Below are 16,096 nucleotides of genomic sequence, written 5' to 3'. Positions count from 1 at the left end.
TGAAAATGATAACAATCTCTATACAAGCTAAAGCTCCCCTTCCATGAAATATTAGTATATAAATTTTGCTATGGAATAACTGTGAGATTCCATTTCTAAGATGAATGACCTGTGAGTCCTTTGTTTTGAGGTAATTAGCGGGGGAAGGAATAAAGAAAGAAGGAACATATGTGTATCGGTCAGAGCTTTCCAGAAAAACAGAACGGTTTCTCTTTCTTTCTTTTTCAGCTTTACTTTAAGGAATTGGCTCCCACAATTGTGAGGTGGAGTCTGGTAAATTCAAAATCTGAAATCTGCGGTCTAGGCCAGCAGGCTGGACATCCAGGCAGGAGCTGATGCTGCAGTCTTTCGGGAGAATTTTTTCTCCTCTGAAAAACCTTGCTTTTCTCAGTTTTCTCACAAGGACTTTAACTGGATTGGATGAGGCCCACTCACATTATCTTGGGTGACCTCCTTTAATTAGGTCAACTGATTGTAGATGTTAGCCATGACTACAAAATACCTTCATAGCAACACCTCAATTAGTGTTTGAATGAATAACTGGGCACTATAGCCTGGCCAAGTTGACACATAAAACTATCACAGTAAAGTTGGAGATTTTGCCATGAGGTGGAAGGAATCAGAAGGAAAGGAAACATGGATTCCTGAGGTGGACTCTTGCTGTGTGGTGAGGAGGCGGGACAAAGGAGTATGTGACATTCAGGCTATCATTCTGGGATTAGAGAGGAATGAAGAACAATTTCCTAATCTGGGATGCATAAGCCAGTTCAGGTATTCTAAGATGTTTCTCATTTGAAAGAAATCCCTGCATCTCTGGGACCAAGTCAAGCAGTCTTTTGTGTTGGTTTTGGGGTGGGGTGGGAGAGGGAGGTGGTGGCCACAGCTGTGAGTTGTAAAATACAAATTGTAGAAAGATATTTGGCTGAAAAACTAACCGTAGGAAAAGCTGCCTCAGCTTGTAGTTTATCTGTAAAGATAAAACGAATTCACTAGCATCTCTTTGAGACTTGAGGGATGAAGATCTTATCTTAATAAATATCCATGGAGTCAAGAGATGGGGGATGAAAATTGACTGTATAGAGGCCACTATTACTAATTTAAGATGTGTAAAATGTCATTATTGACTCACAATGTGCTGGCTTTATCACTGTATATTAGTAAATATAAAAATATTTGTCAAAGATTCACTCAGGACCTTACTCCCTCCACCTTGCTTTTTTCTTTTTCTTTTTTTCTTTTTTTAAAAAAATTTTTTTTTCGACGTTTTTTATTTATTTTTGGGACAGAGAGAGACAGAGCATGAACGGGGAGGGGCAGAGAGAGAGGGAGACACAGAATCAGAAACAGGCTCCAGGCTCCGAGCCATCAGCCCAGAGCTTGACGCGGGGCTCGAACTCACAGACCGCGAGATCGTGACCTGGCTGAAGTCGGACGCTTAACCGACTGCGCCACCCAGGCGCCCCTCACCTTGCTTTTTTCTTAAGGTTACTCTCTACAGCCACAGATTCTTCTACCAGGAAGATTCTTCAAGAACCCCCCAGTCTAGATTAGGGAGGAATTCTGCTATGGGTCCCTTTATATAAAAGGAGAAGCATTAAATTCATCATTGTGTATATGAGAAAGCATGTCTAATGGGGCAATGGAGAAGATCTGTGTTTCAATTATTAATAAGTTAGCACTATCGATACATTTAACAAAACTCATTCCCCTTCAATAAGAGACAAACCATTAACCTCTTCTAAACCAGGCACACCCATTTGGGTAGTTTAAGTAGATTCGTTTAATAATTGCAAAATGTTGCACCTTCTAGGGTCTTCCTGTTTAGTGTCTCCTCCCTACTCCTCGACCCCAACTGTGGAAACATTTGATTTTCTTGTCTAATGAAAAGGAGAGAAATAGAATGTTTTTTGTCTTCATCTTCTTCTATAACACTTCCTGAAAATGGCCTTTAAGTCAGAAAACATCATGTACTTGCCTATAGGTAGTCACCAGACTTTGGTTTTTGCACTTGTAATGGGCAGCAAATACCTGTGGGACCCCCTAAATTCTGTAAGCTGCCTTGTGAAACTGTCTCCTTTGTGTAGAAGAGCGTATAGTTTCCTGAGCGTATGTGTTTTTTGTAAACTTTTATTCTGGTTAAAAATTTAAAAGGGAGCTACTTATAATGTCTTTAGCATTAACTTAAGCTATAGCAAGTCTATAAAACAATCATTGAGATGCTATTAAAAGTATATGAATAATAAAACAGCTACAATAAGAAAATCTTTAAAAAGGTAACTTGGCCTTGGTATCTCCCCCTTTTCAGAAGGCCCTGGGGTGGGGGGAGAGTAGGTGAGGGACAGGAGTACTCTGGCTATGTCCCAGGTGGTTAAATGTTATTTGGGAATCAAGGAATCTGTACCTCCATTTTTTTTTTTTCTTATTTTTTTTTAAAAAAATTTTTTTTTTCAACGTTTTTTATTTATTTTTGGGACAGAGAGAGACAGAGCATGAACGGGGGAGGGGCAGAGAGAGAGGGAGACACAGAGCCGGAAGCAGGCTCCAGGCTCCGAGCCATCAGCCCAGAGCCTGACGCGGGGCTCGAACTCACGGATCATGAGATCGTGACCTGGCTTAAGTCGGACGCTTAACCGACTGCGCCACCCAGGCGCCCCTTTTTTTTCTTATTAAGAGTGAAGGCTACAGGGGCACCTGGGTCGCTTAGTCGGTTGTATCTGACTTCAGCTTGGGTCATGATCTCACAGTTCCTGATTTCGAGCCTCACGTTGGGTTCTGTGCTGACAGCTCAGAGCCTGGAGCCTGCTTCGGATTCGGATTCTGTGTCTCCCTCTCTCTCTGCCCCTCCCCCATTCCCTCTCTCTCTCTCTCTCTCTCTCAAAAATAAACATTAAAAAAAAAATTTAAAAAAAAGTGAAGGCTATGGGACATTTTCAGGGTTGTCAATGGCAACAGAGTGTAAAGCAATAATATTTCTAGGAAATCACCTCAGGGTAGTTTGTTTATAAGAGATATTTATGAGGGTGCAAGTTTTGTGAAGTGGTTTTACTGGTAAAAGTCAAAGGCAGTAATAGCACAGGGCCATATGGGGTGTGATGGAAAAATCTTGAGGGTTTTTAGAGCAGAGAAATTCTGGATTTGAATCTAGGTTCTGCTGTTTAGAACCTTTGCAACCTCAGGCAAATTACTTGAGTTCACTAAGACTTAGTTGCTCCTTTTATAAAATAGAATTAATAATAATACCTGTTGTGAAGGGTTACTGAGAGAATCCCTGGAGATAACATACATGAGGTGCAGAGCACATCTCTGAACCCTGTCTCCTTCTGTTATTTTGAGACTATTAGGGATCTACTATGATGTCTATGATATTTTTGGTATCAGTATCTAGTAGACATCTCTCTAGCAGTGAAATGGAGCTGATGTTTGGGATCATAGTCAATGAATGTCCTGTGGTGTTAGGAAGTTCAAGAAGGCTGCATAGATTAAGAATCTTGAGATCCTTAGACTTCTACCCAAAGAGCTGCCTGCTGCTTTCTTTTAAAAATCTTTATAAACGGGGCTCCTGGGTGGCTTGGTCCGTTTAGCATCTGACTTCGGCTCAGTTCATGATCTTACAGTTTGTGAGTTTGAGCCCCGTGTCGGGCTCTGTGCTGACATCTCAGAGCCTGGAGCCTGCTTTGGATTCTGTGTCTTCCTCTCTCTCTGCTCCTCCCCCGCTCGTGCTCTGTCTCTCTCTTTCTCCCAAAAATAAATAAACATCCAAAAATATTTATAAATTATTTTATTGAAAAATAGTGTATGTTTAGAAAAGTACACGAATGACAAGTATTCAGCACAATAAATAATCACAATGTGAAGACTTCTGTGTAATCACCACTCAGAAAGACTCAGCTGTCTACCGGTACCCCCAAAGACCTCCTTGTGACCACTCCCATTCATTCCCACCTCCCTCTCTTCAGAAATCATCCCGGTCCTGACTTCTCACATCATTAATTAGTTTGGCCACCTTTTGAAGCTTATATAAATGGAGATAATTTATTTTGTGACTGGCTTCTTTCACTCAACATTTTTGTAAGACTCACACATGCTGTTGCCTATAGCGATGCTGCCTTCATACTTCTGCATTGTATATGCATTTATGAATATACCACTGTCATTATCCATCTACTGTTGATGGATATTTCAGTAGTTTCTAGTTTTGTCTATTAAACATAGAGCTGTTGTGAACATTTTAGTGTATCTGTTTGGTGAACATATCTGCACCTTTCTGTTGGGAGTTTACCTTGAGGTAGAACTGCTGACTTAGCAGGTAGGCACATGCTCAATTTTAGTGGAGATTGCTACCCAATTTTCCAAAGTAAATGCATCACTCATTCCAATATCCAGTACTTATATCCCTCCAAGTGACATATGAGAGTTTTAGTTATAACCATATGTGTACCACATTTAGTACAGTCTTTAAAAAAAAATTTTTTTTAATGTTTATTTATTTTTGAGAGAGGGAGGGAGAGAGAGAGAGAGAGAGAGAGAGAGACAGAGCACGAGCAGGGTAGGGCAGAGAAAGAGGAAGACACAGAATCTGAAGCGGGCTCCAGGCTCTGAGCTGTCTGCACAGAGCCCGATGTGGGGCTCCAATGCATGAAACCATGAGATCATAATGTGAGCCGAAATTGGACACTTAACTGACTGAGCCACCCAGGTATCCATGTCAGTCTTTTTACTTTTGGCTATCCTGATAGGTGGAGAGTGGTATCTTCCTGTGATTTTGATTGTGGTTCTCTGATGACTAATGAGCTTGAACACTTTTTAATTCATCCACTGGCTATTAGGACTTTCTCTTTTTCTCTTCTTCTCTCCCTTCTTCCTTTTTCTCCTTTCTTCTTATATTCACTGGTCACCCCTATTTCAGGTTTTGTGCTACTGCTCTGTAAGTCTATGTGTTAGCTCAAACTCAGGCTATCCATTAATATCGAAAAGAACTGACTCAGAGGGCACCCAGTCCCAGGCAGACAGCACTGGCCTGAGAGCTGCTGTGTCTGGGTCCTCCTCTCAGATACTCTGTCCTTGTGACATCGGTCATTGTTGCATTATGTGTTGTCTCTCTCTCTCTCTCTCTCTCTCTTTTTTTCCAGTTGGTAAAACAAAGAAACTTTAAATGATTTATAAGGGCACTTTCATCTCTGGCATTTTGTGATTGCACATAATTTGGCAGAACATTTACCATGTCCTCACTGCCTTTGAACATTCTGCCCTAAAGTGATCTGGAATAGCGATGGTAAGAAAAATTGGGCCCAAGAATCAGTTTAATGCAGGTATAGCTTGTCCCTTGATCTTACAAACAAAGAGAATGGGGGAAACAGAAGCTGGTGACACCAAGGAACTTGTAGTTTTTAGCAAACTGGGGAAATCTCTCAGTGATAATATAAATCTGAGGCCACATGGGCTGAAGTAAAAACTGGAAGGCCCTAAAGATGGTCAAAGTTCAAATCTTTCTTGAGAACTGTGGTTGTATTTATTCAGGATGCCCTAGGATTTTGAATGACCCATTTGACTCCACCTTCTTCCTTATGCAACCTCTGTACATTCATAGCATGACTAGAGACTCTCAACATAGAGCCAGAACATGCCTACCTAAGGTTGCCTCTGATCCAGCAGATGATTGAGGGATCAGTGATGGGTGGGGGGGATCACTGGGTGGTTCCATGGGCTCTCCCCTCCTTTTGGTACCCCCACTATGCTTCTTCAATCAAGGGGAGCCAGCAGGGCTCTTACACTGCTGGATTCAGTCACTGACAGAGCAGAATTTACTTAGATGAATTTTTTAAAAATGCACAAGTTTTGTGGCTTTTTGTTTTGTTGCTTACTAAAAATTTTATTTTACATCGGCTTATCGGACCATATGCTAATGTTACCAGCATCATTATTCTATGCAATTTAAAAAATACATATGAACATGCTGTATATCTATAGTGATTGATTTAACCAGTTCCCTGTGTAGACATTTAGATTGTTTAGTTTTCCTGTATCAGACACTATAAACATCCTTTAAGCTAATTCTCTATGTAGGAGTCTAATTTTTAAAAAGTTTTTTATTATGGAAACTTTCAAACATATACAAAAAGGCAAGGAGAAGTGTAATAAATCCCCTTGAACTCATCATTTAGCTTCAAGAATTATCAACATACGGCAATCTCATCTTATTTGTACCATTGCATTGTCCCCTCTCACTTTTTGAAGCAAATCTCAGATATGATATCATTTTATCCTTAGATAATTCAGTATGTACTTCTAAAAGATAAGCACTCTTTATAAAAACTGTGGTTGTCTCATGTTTAAACCATATGTGTATTGTAGAAAAAATTGGGGATAGGCGTCTATTATTTACTAGTTCCCATGGGTGAAGAGTCCAGATTTGGCTTGGAAGTATTCTCTGTTTCAGGGTCTCACCAGTCCTGTGTTGGCTGGGGCTGTGGTGTTCCCCATTGCTTAGAGCCTTCTTTTACGCTCACCTGGGTGTTGGCCAAATTTAGTTCCTTGTGGTTGCTGGACTGAGGCCCTCAGCTCCTAGAATCCACCCACAGCTCCCTGCCACATGTTTCTCTCTAGAGACCCTCTCACACATGTAGCCCACTTTTGTGAGCCAGCAAGAGAGAGAGAAATCTTTGATGGTAGCATGGACCCAGTCCCTCTTTTTAGAACTTTCCCTTGATTAAGTCAGGCCCATCTGGGATAATCTCTCTTTCAATTAAATAAATATAAATGGATCTGTCACCCTAATTACATCTGCAAAATCCCTTCTTTCTGTACTGTAAGGGGTGGAGACTACATCAAGACATGAACAGTAACCAAAAAGAAAATAATACCTGGAATTCTATACTATTGCTAATTTAGAGGAGGAATTGGCACTTTTTTTTCTGTAAAGGGTCAAATAACAAATATTTTAGGCTTTGTGGGCCAGATGGTCTTTGTCACAACCATCCAACTCTGCTGTTGTCCCAGGAAAGCAGCCATAGACAGTGTATGAATGAGTGGGTGTGGCTGTGTTCCAGTAAAACTATTTATAAAAACAGGTGGCAGGCCATAGTTAGTCAGTGGGCTGTAGTTTGCCAACCTCTGACTTAGGATACGTGACATTCTAATATACTTTTTCCTCCTTAAAAACAGCACCTCACACAACGCCACAGAACTATGATACTGTTTTATAACCTGCTGGGTTGGAGTCGTGTCTTATGACCACTCTAAGAATAAGGATTTAAAATCTGTTCATGCATTTCCTGTGGCGCCACCCCAAGGACATTATTGATTCCATCTCTCAATAATTCCTACCGTGAAGCTCCATGTGAAGAACTTCCTTTGGAACTTAATGGCAACAGAAGTTTTGCTTCCCCTAACTTATTTTTTTTCCTTTAAAACAAATTATACAATTCTCATATTTCCCCCTTTGTTTGGCCTCTAGGAAGCTCAGAGTCTCACTTGAGACTCAATTATCACAACTATAAAGACCCGACAGATTGCCTATTGTGCTTTATCCATCCATGCATTGGTATTTTACCTTATTTTAATTTTCTATGTCTTTCTATTTTACTGTTATTTTATTGTATAAACTGTGTGGAATAACATTGAGTAAAAATATGAAATTCTATTCCTTGGATGCAAAGGAACACTGAATCTGTATTAAAAATAGCTCCAAATTAGAAATAGCCCTCATATGCATCAAGAGGAGAGTTAATAAATTGTGGCATCATCATATAATGGAATTTTACACAGAAACAAAAAGATGAAACTGCTAATACATACTACAGCATGGAAGGATCCCCACAGACATCGTGCTGATTAGAAGAAGACAGACACAAAAGAGTAAATACAGTACAATTCCATTTATACCAAGTCCAAGAATAGGCAAAACAAATCGAAGGTAATGGAAGGTAATCAGAACATGATTGCTGTGGGGCAGGGGTGATTTTCTGGGAAGTGGCAAGAAGAAATCGTATGAGGTGCCAGAAATGCTTTGTATCTGGGACTGAGCTGTTGTTATGGAGTATAGACACATGTAAAAATCATTGGGGTAGACTTAGGATTAATATACTTTATGCACTTTACTGTGTAAAGATACCAGCTGCTTCTCAAAGAGCACTGCTAATAATGCAGCGTTTTGCTTCTTCTTCTTCTGCGTCTATGCCCTGGTGTTTATTGCAAAAGAACTTTAAAATTGATGATCTCAAACATCCCTACCTTTTTAATTTTCTAAGTTCATAAGTTAGCAGCAATTGAACCCTTTTTTTTATACCATCTCTCTTAAATGCAGAGCTGAAAAAATAAGTAAAGATAGCTTTTCAACCCCACTGTCTATGGTTATGCTGTTCGTCTGCGGCATGAGGAGCTTGAAAGGGTTGAGTGGGGGCTGGAATCCGGCCCCTGGGTTACTTGCCAAGCTCAGCTCTTGAAGGCAGTGTCTGCCTACAGTGGCACCTTGCTTATTTGCACCAATATACTTTTTCTAATTTGCACTTAACAGCACAGGTCAGTAGCAGATCTACACAAAGATGATGCTTAGGGCATAATATTAATATTTAGGACTAAGGGTATATTTGGTGATCTTTAGAATAGAAGCCAGTCTCTGCCTGTATCTTTGCAACCTAAGGAATGTTTTATAAAATAAAATAGGAAGAATCAATATCAATTCACGTGTACATTTACTTAAGTATGTTAAGAAGACAACCTCTAGTTGGCCTAATATAATGGCTTAATGGGGCAGAGCCATATAGAATTTGGGGAAGAATGAGTTTTTGCTGACCTAAGAGATCCATACTTTAGGCTGAGTCCCCTTAGAGAGATGGAACTCATCTTGACTTCTAAAGAGGTCATCACTTAGAGGAACGCATGTGAGCAGAAGATGGGACGAAGCATCTAATCACATCTGTCCTAGCTGACACACTGATGTCCAGGAAAGAACGCAACAATGAGAAACAAAAGCAGATTGAGGCCTAAAAAGACCCTTAACATTTTTAAGTACTAAGATACAAATTTTACGTTACATTATCAGCCAGATATATAGACACCATCAAGACCTTCATCTTCCTAGCTCTTCCAGTATGTAAAAATAAAGCTAAATCATAATGAAATATTAATGCATGCTGGAGAGATGTTCAGATTATACTGGCTTCTTCTTATTTGGTATGAGATAAACTAGAATTATTGGTAGCTGTGAGGTTTTGTCCACCACAATAAGAAAATCTGTCCAGAAATAATGATGGTAGAAAAACAAATCTCAAAGAACACACTTTAAAAAATATTTTAATTCTAGTATAATTAATACAATTAATAAGTTTAATTAGTGATTGCTCATATGACCTTAATTGTAGTTTAATTTTACTAAAAATATAGTATCTACTTTGGGCACCTCAATATATATTTGGGTAAAATTTGCATGTAAACATATACGTAACTTTCCTCTGGAAAAGGAAAGTTGTAGCACTTTTAACTCAGCCCTTTTGGAGGAATAGAGAAATATGTCTCTGCTAAAAATTCCAGATGTTAGGATCACTTCCTTGACCAGCAACACAATCTGAACACACTCTCACTAACTGAGAGCTTATTTGACTTTTGTTCTTTGAACACCCCCGTGGATTTTTTGATGGACTCCTGACATGGTCGCATTCCCTTTGATTGAAAGTAACAGAGACCACTTCAAGTCAATAGAAGCAGAAAAAGAGATGTCCTGAGAAGATCCTGGCCATGGAGGCTGGATTCTAGTTTCAGAATTCTGGGAGAGAGTCTTGGTTGCCCCAACTTTGTCCATGCATCCAGCCCTGAGCTCATTAGCTGTGGTGGGTGGCAGAGTCACACAGCTCTAATGTGGCCCTGGGGTCCACTGATGGGAGGGTGAATTTTCAACAGGGCAGAGATAAACAGGGCAGAGATAGGCAAGTGTTGGGAAGATACTTCTGAAGTGGTTCACTCTAGCTCTCAGGAGTTGTCTGCTCAGCTCACCCTCCTCCTTCACTGCGAGAACTGTATATAAGCTGCCCAGGGCTTCTGTGAGCCTATTGCTCCTTGAAGTGGCACTGGACATAGCTCCTGATGGCATTGCAGCTTTCAGATTTCTTCTTTCTGTCTTCATTACGGCAGCTCCCGGCTTGAGCTCATGCATGGTGAAGTTATTGCACAGGAAGTCATGGGCTGGAGTAGGTGGCCAATCCTAGACTGAAACCCCTTCCAAATTTTGGAAGCATTTGTTTTTCATTGCCTATGTGGCCATCTTTCTCTGAACATAGTTTTCCTTCCTTAAATTTTAAATCTTGCAAAGAGTGGTGAGATTTTGTGTTTATATTTGAATCCAATCTTCTTTGTGGACGTGGAATTAAAAGGAAAACAAAACTGTTTAAAATTAAATGAGGGGATGACATGGCTCCTGAAAATAGACTGATAGCGTTTAGACCAGCTGGCTCTGTGCTCTCTCAGGGATTTTGAGTAACATTTTTCATTTCTAAGAAAACTTGATCCTTGACAATGACACTGACAGGGACTCTTCTTTTTTTTATTATTAATTCATAATTTTGGCTTATTTTGTTGCGCTCGTAAAAGAGCTCCTGGGATCAGATTGCTTTGACATGTAGAATTTAGAGGCTTTCTAAACTCTTGGTTTCTACTTTCAGATCTTAAAATGGAATTTAGATTCCCATAGCATTCTTACTTATTTTGCCCAAAGGACTTCTCTGGCTAATGTTCATAAGACTCAGATGGCACTTATTTAGTGCCTATAGTTTGCCAGGAAGGGTGCTAGACACACAAATGGCTAAGAAGTCCCTGGCCATAAAAGGCTGTGGGAATTGACTATGTGAACACATGATTGCTCTACACTAGGAGAAGAACTCCATGGTAGTACTCTGAGGCTATGGTAATAATACAAACGAGGGAGGGTCCACTTGGCATGAGAGGTGGTCATGAAGAGCCTCAATGAGGCTACAACACCATCTCCTGTCTTGTCTATCTCAACCCATGTAATCACCAACTGTGTTTTCAGCCTCCCCTCTCTTCATCTTGTGTTGGGCTCTTGCCTTGGAAGCTCTCCTCTGCTGCTTGGTGCTAAGAGCCCCTTCTGTTATGCTTGGGCAGACTGAGGAGGGGGGCTCTGCTGTGTTTGGTTCTGGTTGGAGAAGTTAAGGCCAGACCTCCCTGCACATTCCTGCAGCATCCTTGAACCTGAGGCAAATCGATCAGGCACAACTCACTCTTACTCAGCTGAGCTGACAAATAAAAACCACACAAACACAACAAAGGACCTCCAATAAACGTAAAACACAGTGTCAGGAGCCTGTCATAGCTGTGATGAAGCCTCATATGATGTTTTTGTGCTAATCCTACCTGATTCAAAAGTCACAAAATCGTTTCCAGCCAGAAGGCCTGAAACTTAAGGGCACCAGACAGAGGTGTTTTTCTCAGGGATTTCGAGCAATATTTTTCATTTCTAAGAAAGCTTGATCCTTGACAATGACATTGACAGGGACTCTTCTCTTTTTATTATTGATTCATAATTTTGACTCATTTTGTTGAGCTCATAAAAGAGCTCCTGGGATCAGATTGCTTTGACATGTAGAATTTAGAGGCTTTCTAAACTCTTGGTTTCTACTTTCAGATCTTAAAATGGAATTTAGATTCCCCTAGCATTCTTACTTATTTTGCTCATATTCTTACTGCATTTGTGGGACAAAACTGCAGTGAAGTGTAAGAACAGGATGGGTCTCTGAGCTGGCATGGTTACTATAATGAATCTGGCAAAACTCCAGGCCTCTACCTTTGGGGAAGTTGTAGAAATGGCAGCTGCAAAGGTGAGCTAATGTCAAAGGCATTTATACTCAGGGACTTTGCAAGTCTTCCTGACACCTCCCACCCTTATTTGAGTCTTAGAGGGTAGAGAAATTTGTACATGCTTATACCCATTCCCATCTTTATTCAAGCCTTATGGACCAGGCCATCAATGAAAGAAAGCCCTCCTTGGTCACTGGTACTGGCCATGTAAGTATAGAGCGAGTGCCTAGCCTCAGTGGCTTTGGTTCCCTTATCTTTAAAATGGGGATAATAACTTGGGAAAGCAAGCTGGTGCAGTCCCTCTGGAAAACAGTATGGAGGTTCCTCAAAAAACTTAAAATAGAACTACCCTATGACCCAGCAATTGCACTACTAGGTATTTATCCAAGGGATACAGGTGGGCTGTTTCGAAGGGACACATGCACCCCAATGTTTATAGCAGTGCTATTGACAATAGCCAAAGTATGGAAAGAGCCCAAATGCCCAACGATGGATGAATGGATAAAGAAGATGTGGTATATATATACAATGGAGTATTACTCGGCAATCAAAAAGAATGAAATCTTGCCATTTGCAACTACATGGATGGAACTGGAGGGTATTATGCTAAGTGAAATTAGCCAGTCAGAGAATGAAAAATATCATATGACTTTACTCATATGAGGACTTTAAGAGACAAAATAGATGAAGGGAAGGGAAACAAAAATAATATAAAAACAGGGAGGGGGACAAAACATAAGAGACTCATAAAAATGGAGAACAAACAAGAGGGTTACTGGAGGGGGTGTGGGAGGGGGGATGGGCTAAATGGGTAAGGGGCACTAAGGAATCTACTCCGGAAAGCATTGTTGCACTATATGCCAATTTGGATGTAAATTAAAAAAATAAAATTTAAAAATGTGAAAAAAATGGGGATAATAACTTCGAAAGATTAAAGATAACAAAAGTGAAGTGTTGAGTACAGAGCTTGGAACACAGGAGATGTTCCAAACCTGGTAGCTATTGTCTTTATATCGTCAAACAAAGGCTGACAGCTCTCTAGGTCAGTACTACCCTTGCTATAGTCCACAGACCTGCATTAGTTGGTAAGTTGTTACTAGTCCCTGATGACATAAGGACTGAAATGGAGAGTGAGTGTTTAGAAACTTTGATAATTTGACAGAGTCATTTGTGTCTATTCAATCTAGTGATAAGACAGTTGGTCTTATATTTTGTTTGTATTTGTGCTTTTTAAAAAGTTTTAGTTTGAGGGCAATTTATTTTTCTAGTATTTATAAATTCTGAGTTTGTAACAATTTGGAAATGTAAGAAACTCATTCTTCTGCACAGATTGTTTGAGATGCACTGGTCTAGCTCATTCCCCACCAGCTAAATTACTGAAGCCCCAGCCTGCAAATGCCTCACCTCCTGTATCATTTGGGGAACCTTCTAGGGGCATCTCCTGTAGGGAGGCTCATGCACACTCCTTTTGGCTGCTTCATCTCATCTGTCCTATCCACTGTGCTGTTGTTACTTTTCCTGGCCAGGATGAGCCCATCATTGTGGCTTGATCTCTTCTTTTGTTTGCTGGGCCAGTTATTCTTCCCAATATGTATCACTAGTGAAAAGCTCTCCTGCTCTGGAGACTCTGTTATGTGCTCATTAAGCATAACTTCTCTGTCACCTCCATCGTGTAGCTTCTAGAGGTAAATTTTTTAATCAATTCATCGAAGCCACTCTCAGCTTGGGAAACCTGATAGGTTTCCTAGGCTCTAAGACCAGAGGAATTTGAATTTCATTACATTATACAGAACTCAAAGCGATCCACCTTGGTCTCTTCCTAGCCTGATCACTCTGGCTGTCCTCCCTTGGGGTGTATCTTTCCTTCCCATTGGGCTCACTCTTTCCTGAACTGAGTAGTGGGAGTCTCTTCCTAACGGCTGGGAGGAAGGGTCTTGCCCCTGAACTCCATTTACCAGCCTTGGTGTGGCAGGAAATGATGTCTCCTGTATTCTGAGCCAGTCTGCACCTAAACAAGCCAGGGCTGACCTTAGTTCTCACTTGCTGGACAACATGGCAACTTACCCCCTACCGTAGGGTAAGTGACTAGAGTGGAAGGTTTAGGGCTGCAGTCATTTTGGGGCTAAGTCTGCCCTGTATTGCTCATCTCCAGGCATGGAAGACTGAATACACAGATGGACCCAATTTTTTTGCATCTCCCTTTACTGAAGCCCTTTGGTAGGGTCTTCCTACTTGGACGCTGGGCTTGGTGACATGACTTTAGTCAATGGGACAAAACAATTGACACAAGCAGAGGCTTGAATAAGTACTTGTGTACTTATTTCTCTTTCCTCAGACCTGCTAAATTTGGAGGGTAGTTTGTTACAGAACAATGACTAACTGATATACTAGGTATTTTTATTAAGTGAAATCAAGTTCAAATGACCATTCATTAAGAACACCCAAAAGGTTGAGCTATGGAGGGACATGTGAGAAGTGGAAGGACAAAAAGCCCTTTCCCTGGGACTGGTTTTCTCTTGAGAGTATTTTGTATTGATCTTATGAATGGACTGTAAACATCTGAACCCCAGAGATTTAAAAGAAATGTTTGAAATGAGCTCTTTCTTCCTTAACTTTGTTACTGCCTTGGGTCCCTGAGGATTGGGAGACCTGGACAGATTAGTATATATTTCTTTGGCAGGTGATGCAATCTGTGAGATCTGAGAGCAAGATTCTACGTTGTTAGAAAGGCTTTTTGGATGGGAATGAAAAAGCACCATGAATTTCCTTGCATAAAGAGTGAATTTCTTGCATTAAAATGTTGAGCTTCTCCTAAACTACTTGTGCTGGGATTGACATCACATGCTTAGGGCTATTTAATCTGTTTTAAAGCCTTGTCTATATGTGGAGGGGAGACATTTTTAAGTTAAAACAAGTCCTCACTTTATTCTTTTCTGAGTGACCACATTTTATTCCCTCATTAAGCGAACTGAATGACCCATAGCATCACATGTGGATGTGGGAGTTGGGATGGCATTTACTTTTCATGGGATTCCATGAAGACTTTTGCCGAACACTTTTGCTATTCCCTAAATGGAATGACTGGGTAATTAAGCATTTTTTTGGAGAAAAAATTGAGTCTCTTAGGAGAATCTTGAGGATATCTAATGTGGATATGAACTTGTTAGAGGGATATGAGAAGATTACATAGAAATAACAGTAAAGAACAGATACAAACATGGCTGAGATCCTAATAGGTTATTATATACCTGGACGTGCCAAGCTATATACCTGGAGGAGAAAAATTGAGAAACACGCTTGGGCTAATAGTTATTTTGTTACTGTAACAGTTTCAATGTTACTTTTTTATGTTTTCAATTCTGAATAGTATTTCCTCAGACAGCTCCTAATATCTGATTCCCTACTATTTACTTTATTTCTTACGGTTATCTTCATTTTCATCCAAAGCAATGTTATTTTCTCAGATTCAGTCTAAACACAAACATGACATAGCTTTGCTGAATCTGTAGATTTATGTCAAATTAATCACAGATGGAAGAGCATCCCATGGATGGCATCTAATTCCTGTATTCTCCAGGCAAATTACAATGTAATTATAAATGCATGATTTTTTAAATTTCCTGATTGTATTTATCAGGATAAATTATTCCATTTTAGGAAGTTTTGGATTCTAAAGCTGATTCGAGTATCTTTTAACAACTTCAGCGGTTTATTCTGTTTCCATAATGTGGTTTGTTCATTTCGGCTAAAATGATTTAGTTCTTTGACAACATATCAAGTATGAATTATAAATATTGAATGATCCTTTTGTTTTGTTTTGTTGTGTTGTTAAATTCTGTATGAGCTATTACTTTTAGTTCAACAATTTAAGAAATATTGAATGGAAGGCACTGTGCCAGACCCTGCAGGGAGATTTAAGGGCAGATGTCATTTCAGTTTATGGGTATGGTGGAACATGAATAATTTATTTCTCATTTTTGTTTTTTTTAATATTTTTAATTATTATTTTTAATATGTTGTCCGGGATAGATACTAGTTGCACATAGTACAAAATTCAAAAGATACATAGGTAAAAAATAAGACAAATTCCCTTTCCCTGTCCATCAGGTACCCAGTTTATCTCCCTGGAGGCAACTACTTTCTCCTTTCCATGCCCTCAAACATGCACGTATATGTGTGTTCTCACCTTCGTACAAAAGATATCATACCATATTATGCTGTTTTGTACCCCCCTTTTTTCTTTAACTTAAGAATATGTCTTAGAAATCTTGCCATATCTGGATATGTAGAG

At 39.9% G+C, this 16,096-nt stretch overlaps 1 long non-coding RNA gene across 1 annotated transcript in view; it reads left to right on the top strand.

The window, feature by feature from the left end:
• Positions 1–5,147: 5,147 nt before the first annotated feature.
• The window catches only part of LOC131491999 (uncharacterized), a 54,513-nt gene continuing 43,564 nt past the window's right edge, over positions 5,148–16,096 (top strand). The window contains exon 1 of the long non-coding RNA XR_009251769.1: positions 5,148–5,272. This is a non-coding gene — a long non-coding RNA (uncharacterized LOC131491999). The remainder of the gene's footprint in view (positions 5,273–16,096) is intronic.

This window comes from Neofelis nebulosa, chromosome 12 (genome assembly GCF_028018385.1).
Source record: "Neofelis nebulosa isolate mNeoNeb1 chromosome 12, mNeoNeb1.pri, whole genome shotgun sequence".
Taxonomy (NCBI): Eukaryota; Metazoa; Chordata; class Mammalia; order Carnivora; family Felidae; genus Neofelis; species Neofelis nebulosa.
This window is presented reverse-complemented; position numbering and strand designations above follow the sequence as displayed.